The sequence below is a fragment of the Aplidium turbinatum genome, chromosome 10 (assembly GCF_918807975.1).
Source record: "Aplidium turbinatum chromosome 10, kaAplTurb1.1, whole genome shotgun sequence".
Classification (NCBI taxonomy): domain Eukaryota; kingdom Metazoa; phylum Chordata; class Ascidiacea; order Aplousobranchia; family Polyclinidae; genus Aplidium; species Aplidium turbinatum.
The window spans coordinates 20,748,249-20,756,393 of record NC_137481.1 but is presented as its reverse complement, the minus strand read 5'-3'; the positions used below and the strand labels follow the sequence as shown (position 1 = coordinate 20,756,393).

The 8,145-nt window shown below is 35.7% G+C and overlaps 1 pseudogene; it reads right to left on the bottom strand.

Annotated features, from left to right (window-relative positions):
* Positions 1-6,930: 6,930 nt before the first annotated feature.
* On the bottom strand, positions 6,931-7,938 carry LOC145779057 (ribitol-5-phosphate transferase FKTN pseudogene; annotated as a pseudogene).
* Positions 7,939-8,145: the final 207 nt, after the last annotated feature.

Sequence of the window (8,145 nt, the reverse complement as noted above, 5' to 3'; positions counted from 1 at the left end):
TTTAAGCATAAACTTTCACCTATGGTGTATTAATGAACTGTAAAGGAGAAATTAAGAAATTAACTCTTTAGCAACTAACTTTCCAATATGAACGTAAGTTTAACAGTATAATTCAAAAAGTTATAAAATGTGATTTCCTACTGCATGCAACCACCTTACTAGGCCTAACGATTTTATTATTATGACTCGTGATAGGTAGCCTACGCACACATTTTTTCCGTACTTTTGTGCCTGTAACATGCTGCTGAAAAAGTGCAGATGAACGGTAATGTAAAGATGGCTTAGCCTATATTCAGCAGTCTGCTGCTGGGCTACACACTACTTGGTCAAATCCTATTTCCTTGCTAAGCTAATGAAACATTTTGATGAAATAATTCTCCAGCAACAATAATTCAACGATCGAAAACCTTCACTTTGCCAATAAGCCTCTACGAGTATAGCCTACAGTCTACAAGTAGCTACCGTATTCAAAACTACCAGTAATAACTTATCAAAGGCTTGGTCAGTCCGAGGATAAAGATTCCAAACCAAGGTACCATTATAGCTTAATAGTTCATCAATGTCACATGACCACTATGCTTGATTAACTTAACTTGCTGGTTGCTGTACACGAATCGCTAAACTTTGCTACCTAAACGCATTCTGTGTTTTATGGAGTAGCCTCCCACCTGAACATTTTGTTACAACAGCTCAGCCTAACTGCGGTTATGCACTTCAGCAATCTGTATCCACAGTGCATGACATCACAATCGGACAATTGGCCTTGTTATTACGGTGGTGACGGACAGTCCCGCTTTTTAACGTCTTGTCCCGGCGTCCCGACCGGTCAGCCAAACGTCCCGCTTGGGCGTTCAGCCAGCCAGCATAATACACGAACATCACCAATTAGCATGTTCTCGTTACTGTTGTTGCTGTGTAGCGTACCGGTAAAGAATACTTTACAAAGAATACTTGAAATGTTTGAGGGATTGAAAAGTTACTTCAACTCCCAAAAAGGTTGTCCTACTCTCATAAAAAAATGCTTCGAAAATCAACACAAGAGCTCTATTTGAAATTTGTTCATGGACAGTTGAAATACTTCAACGAGACTATTCGGGATTCGTATATGGATCTCTATGATGGTTCTTATAAAGATGTGCTTCCTCATCTTTGGATCGACCTAAACAAAGAAATATCCTGGGTGCGAGTGTGTGAGTCTGCGGAAAAGATCAACAAGATGTTTGGAAAGCAGGTGATCAACAGCGACTCTCTTTTCGACTAACAAGTACCAGTGAAACGGCACATGTCTGAACGTTGTAACTTGTAACGAAGAGAGCTGGCAAAATGCATCTTTGGAACAAAAGTGGGTCGAGATGTTCAAAGAATTTAAAAAAAATGCATGCGCGTTTCAAACTTTCAAAAGCTGATAGAGTTCATATTTTTTTTACCGGAACATCCGCACCCGTTGAAAGAATTTTTTAAATCATGAAGAGCATGTGGTTTGAGAGTAGAAGCAGAATGCTGGAGCACAACGTGAAAGCCGTTATCACATGTAAAATCAATACTGATTGGTCCTGCTCTGACTTTTACGAGAATGTAAAATTGAACAATGTTTTTTTGAAGAAGGTGTTATCTACAAAAAAGTATGAGTGGGCGAATAAGTAAATTCGCAAATATTTGTACGCAGTGTTGGGTAAATTCAGTGCAATTGGGAGTTACTTATCGACTTGAAAACCGCAGGCTATTTTATTATTCTTTCTTCCTTTTGCTTCACAGAAAAAATCTAAAGTCGAATTATTTTGTATCGTTAACGTCAGTTCCTTTCTATTTTTCGAACTGAAACCGATATTTAGACAGATAATATGCGCCTAAACTCTCGATGACAATACTGTCAATGAAGACAGGGATGGCTTTAAATGTAAGCCTACAATAATATCGTAAAATGTAAAGTTAAAATATCACAGCTAAGTGGTCTTGGTCTTTGGAGGCATCCCGTTTTGAAGTCACAAAAATATGGTAAGCCTATTCATAGGTCTATTGAAGTCTGCCTCGAGGGAGAGAAAAATCTATAATGACATAGCAATTTTTCATTGTATCATTCACCAGCAAAACCTGTGCGTAAATTCCTTAAAGTTCAAACACGTCTTGAGCCTGGTTGTTATTTATTATTTATATTAACGATCTTCCTTCCGCTTCTTCTTCCAAGTAATCCTTTTTGCTGAAGACACCAACTTAACCCTTTACCGCCCAAATTATTTTCTTGACTAAAATTTTTGTTTCTTGGTGATATGTTTTTTATAATGCCGATGACTGAAAAGCTTGGGTGTTCAACAGGACATTTATCGTTTCTAGCATTAGTTGCAACGTTCATCTGATGAAAGTGAAAGTAAAAGCAACAACAAACAGGTTGATTTATTGCTTCACTGACGTTTCGCGTACCATAACAATGCGCATCCTCAGAGCGAATAACATACAAACTAAAATTTACAAAATTGCAATGCGGTTGAAGGCAAGAAAAAATGAAACACACATTATTTTAAAGGTTGGCCAAAGATGTGTGAGCGGTTACTTTCTACGTTAAATTACGTAAAAACTTCCAACATTAAATAGTATTTTAAGTCTGTGCAACAGTGATAACCAGCAGTCAACATCATGCCAGATGAACTTCTTTGATAAAGTTTAAGTGTAAAAAGAACAGGTTGTCGGGATAGATCACATAAATTTTTCAAATATTTTCTGCAAAATATTAACACAAAAACAGTTTGTTTGTTACATCAGTCCAGCACTTTGCAGAAACAGCATTTATAAACCATATTACTATGCAATGCTTCAAAATTAAAGGAAAGGAAAGAGTATGAACCTTTCATGTGATACGTTACTTGAAAAATTCCAAGAATGCTCAATTTTGTTATAATCGGCGAAGTTGCATCACGGATGAGTGATTACATCAACGCAGATTTTGAAAAGTGTGTAGTAAATCACTCAACCGTGACAAAAGTTGCTTGAAATCTGCATATAGTAATTATGATTTACTAACAACAAGTTGATCCAATTCCATATTTATACATTAAAAACTACGTCTGTGATAACAATTTAAAATTATCTTTCAAGTTTTTTTTTAAATTTCATGTTTGAGTGATCACTAGGGCGATTTTTTTGTAACCTAAAAAACTCAAAAAGGTGACCTTAATTTTGCGAAAAACCAAAAAGTAACTTTATACAAAGAAAACAAGAAAGCGCAAAAATATCAGCAATTCAAGATAAAAGCATCTAAATTAGTTTCCATTTGTGCTCAATTATATTTACACATTCAAATTACACAATTCTCTGGCAGGAAATTTCTGTCAACCAAACACTTTAGCTGTTGCAGGGAAAACAAGTGGTTAAAGTTAACACAATTTGTTTTATCGAAAAGATTGCTTTGTGAGTTTTCGAGAATGCACGCGATACGAACAAGCATGGGCTAGTGCAAACTTAAAATCCCTACCATAGTACAAGATACTGTATATTAAAAATCTTGGCATTACATAGAATGCAAATTCATCTCCAGTAGCAATGAAAGATAAATAAATAGGGGCATTAGGCAAAAAAGTATGCAAAATAAAGTGACCTAACAAATGAAAAGTAACCTAAAAACACAAATTGACTTTTGATAACTTTATAACTTCTTCCCCACTACCATGAAATTTTGGTTTTACATTTCTTTTGTTAATTGGTACAACTAAAAAAAATAACTTTGGTGACAAAACATCGCCCTAGTGATCACCAAAAATTGATCATTTTCAAAGGGTCATAACTTTTGAATTACTGACCCAATTTTTCACAAATTAGTATTGTTTTGCTCAAAATACTAAGCTCTATAAGTTTGTAAAATTTCATGAAAATCTCTGACCTTGGGTGACGTAGCCTGGATGATTTCATAAAGAATGATCTCATAGCGTAAATTCGTTATGTTTGAACCGCCAACTTTCATTCATTTTATATTTTATCAATGTGTCGAAAAATCGTTTTTATATAAATTTAAAAAACATGCAGAAAATGCACATCCTTGGCGTACTCTACGCTTGATGTTAATTCCATTAGACAAATCTTTTTCCATGCAAATAAATGCTTTTTGATTCCAGTACGCTACTAAAGCTTAAAATCTTGCTCGTGCAAAATAAGCTTTGTGCAGTTGCGCACTTTGATTAATTTTTTTCTCAGTAGTCTACATAGCAAAAGACTGTGATCACTCGACCAGCACACATCCAAACATTCAACCGGCCCACATATAAGAATTCTGCATGGCCACCGGGAAAGTTTCCGAATTCTGATGGGCTAATCCGCCCCAGGACATTCCAGACAAGCTCGTGCTTCAACGTTAAACTGAAGAGCTAAAATTACCAAAGCACGATCCCAGTCGCCACGTTTGCTACAAAACATAAGGCGATGCCATTTTTGGACAAAGATAGGTTGCGCATCTCGGTAAAGAGCGCAAAACCTGCAGTTTTCTGACAAAGTAGTTAATACTACTGAAAAACCTGGGGGATCAGACAATCAAATTCAAACATACCTGTCTCCCTCTGTCTCAGACCCAAAGAGGCGTCGCCCTCGTACCCCGCGCAATCGACGCCTATTATGAACCTGCCTAAATCAACATGTTAATTTGGACAGCTACAAATTATGAAATTATCTGAATTTCATTAATCTTTTCGTGAAATTATTCAAATCAACATGATACAGTTGCTTGAAACTAATTTCATTCATCCACTGTGCCATGTTACTGTAATTTAAGAAAGTACAAAATATGAAATTATTTGAATCTGACTCATCTTTCTATAAAACTATCCAAATCAACACTTTAATTTGGGCAGCCATAAAGCATGAAATTATGCAAATCTGATAAATTCTTTTATGATACTGCCCTAATAAACATGTTAAATTTGTACCTGAATCTGATTTATTCTTCTGTTATTATTTATTTTCATCAGACCAATAGAGGTCTATGTTTATTACCAAACATTTTAAAAAAAAACAATGCGTAATCACAATACCGTACATCAGGGGTCACCAAACTTTTTTCTCTGAGGGCCGGATTGCTGCGAGATTAACAGCTGCGGGCCGGATGCAAATTGCGAAAAAACATACAACTATTTAGAATCTCCATTGACTTGAATTGAGCACAATAAATAACAAAGTCAGCGGTGGAATAGCAAAGTTGTGATGAAAATCGAAAGGTTGCTGGAAAAGCTATCCCCTGCTGTGATACACTACAGGGCATCGTGCTCTTGAAAAAACATTACATCTTTTCAAATTTGGCCTAGGCTGTCCCCATTTGTGGTGGCCTAATGATAAAAACAGAACACCAACATATAGGCTGCCTGGTAACTTTTTTCCTTAACAGTTGTAGTGCAGCTGTTATTTCCGCAGTACGTGGCGGGCCGGATGAAATCAGTTCGCGGGCCGGTTTCGGCCCGGGGCCGTAGTTTGGTGACCCCTGCCGTAGATGACAGATAATGGTGTTGCGGAGAATTATCAATGAGTAAACTGCAAATGGCATTATTGAAGTACGACGATGTGAGAAGTTCAAATGTCAACATGTTAATTAGGGTAGATATAAAATATGAAATTAGCTGAATCTGATAATCCTGTTACAAAACCGCCTAAAGCTCCATGCTAATTTGGCAGCTACAAAATGTGCAATTATGTCACAATCAATATGCGTAGCCCCACGGCAGGCTACATTATAATGTTTGTGAATTATTGCGAAACTTTTTTGAAGCTTACACTGCTTTCTTTTTTCTATTTTGAAGGTTTTTTGTTTATCAATTTTCCTCATAGGTGTTCACTGCCACCCATTATAATGGAGAAACAGATGTGAAAAGATTAAGAGTTAAAAGAAAAAGAAATTCCACTCTAACATCTTCAAGAGAACGCTTGAAGTTAGTCAACCGTAAAGAATAAACTTTTAAGGATTTTAAAAGGGCAAGCAAACTGATTTAAAACAAAGTAGTTTGAACGATCACAAAAATCTGCATATTACAAACAAAACATATTGCTTTAGTTTTAAAGAATGTTCAGTAAACACCTTGAACATCTGGAATAAACACCACTGGTCACTATTGACTTTATACAGGGTTTGCATCACACATGGCCACCTAAAGATATGGCCTGATTTGTCACATTTTGCAGAAATTTCCAGGTTTTTCTAACTTTGGGCGAACGTTTAAATAAATTTTTCTAAAAATTATACTTTTACGCTTTCTTTATTCTTTTCCCCAAATGACACAATAGTTTTTAACATTCTTACATGTTGAAAAACAAAGAAAATTTGATTTTGAAGATTTTAGTCAGACTGTTAATTTTCAATAACAGTCTGATTTTGCATTTTTCAACTTAAGTTACTTTTTCTCATTTGCTTCTGCTTCCCCAAGGCAACAAAAAAGTTTTATGTCATTAGGAAACCGCAAAAAGTAAAAACATCTCCAAAAATGTCAGTCAACCAGTAGCAGTAGCTGTAACCAAAATCTACAAAATGTGACAAATCAGGCCGCATCTCCAGGTGGCCATGCATCACACTATAAATAAACTTTTATGGAGTTTTCATAAAAAATCTCTAAAATAGAATCTTTTTTTTCACTTTAAAGTGAAAAGTACCTGGCAGAGGAAGTACGGCTAAAGCAAATATAGCGCCTTTCTATTACCGCGACATAGAAAAGTAAAGTCGCTACTGCAGCCTCTACTCTAATAAAAATGTAACACCACTACCACTATCGCTACCAAAAAAGTAGCGCGCTGGTAGCGGCGCTGTAAAAGTAGATCGCTACTGCCTACCTCTGACATTGGCTGTTCAGCATTTATCGCAATATCTAGCTAAAGTCACCATCACTATCGCAGAACAAAGATTGCAGAGTTTTTGACACGATCGTAATTTTGCTTTACTTTCAAACAGCAAAAAATACAAACATTAACTTAAAATATTTGAAATGCTTCTTTCATTTCACTTTGATTCCACATTCCATTAGTTTTTATATTTGTTGGACTTTCATTCCAGACCCAGCTTTGTGGTGGAACGCTCCAGTTCGTTCCATAATTCATTTTAATGTATTTTTCAGGATTACATGGTACTCGTACGCTTACACCTAATAACTCAGTCAAGCAAAGTGTGTAAATAGGCAATTCAAATTTGTATTTTTGACCATTTTTCATTCCACCAAACCAAAAATGATCTATTTCTTCGTACACAAAGAAGATATCTAGTTTAATACCGGTACCATTTTTTCGAAAGCTATATTCAAGGCTGTCATGTAATTTTCCAAATTTAGTTTTTAACTTGAAATCTGCTTTTTGCATCTCATCAATGATTTTTTCATTATAGTTATATATTAGAATCTCGAAGTCGACGTCTTCTGTATATGGAATGATGTCACATTGTCTGTACCAACCTAAACAGCTTCCGCCGCTCAAAGAGAACGGGACGTTTAGCTTGTCCAAAACCGATTTTGCTTGCACAATCAGTTCTTTGGCTTTGATTTTAAATTCTTCATCTTCAGGCGTTAAAAATTTTTCATACGTTTCTTTGTATTCTCTTGCTCTTTTGTAATCGCATTCTATAAACTGGGAATTTTCATATTCCTCCAAAAATGATGTAACATTCCAGGGAATGTGCATTTCCTGTCTACTTGTATTAAAACGAAAACTATCGATAAATTTAGTCTTGTCAAAAGCTTGTGCATGTTTTATAAGTTTTTTGCCGATCTTTCCTGTGATGTTTACTCCATCTGTTAAAGCAGGTGTCAAAATTTCATCAGTGATTTTCCATTCATGTGACTTTATTGAGCCAATCCACATGGAACCATTCAATCGTTCATGTAATAAAGCAACATGAATGACATGGTTGGTGCTGGCTATCCAGAAATGAGTTGGTATGACCTGAGCATGATCATCATCAGCTGTTAAAATTCTTGGATCAACATCCATGGATAAATGAACTATGTAGCCATGAGATTCAAGATCCTCGATAATTGTTTGGTATTTGTCTTCGAAGGTTTTAGCTTCAAGCGCAAATGTTATTAGTTTATTATATTTAAAACAAAAGTTGTGAAAAACCTTTTGCAGATCGACGCAATTGTCCACGAGATTTTCTTGAAGTTGACTTATTTCCGACAAAACATCTTTGTCCAAAAG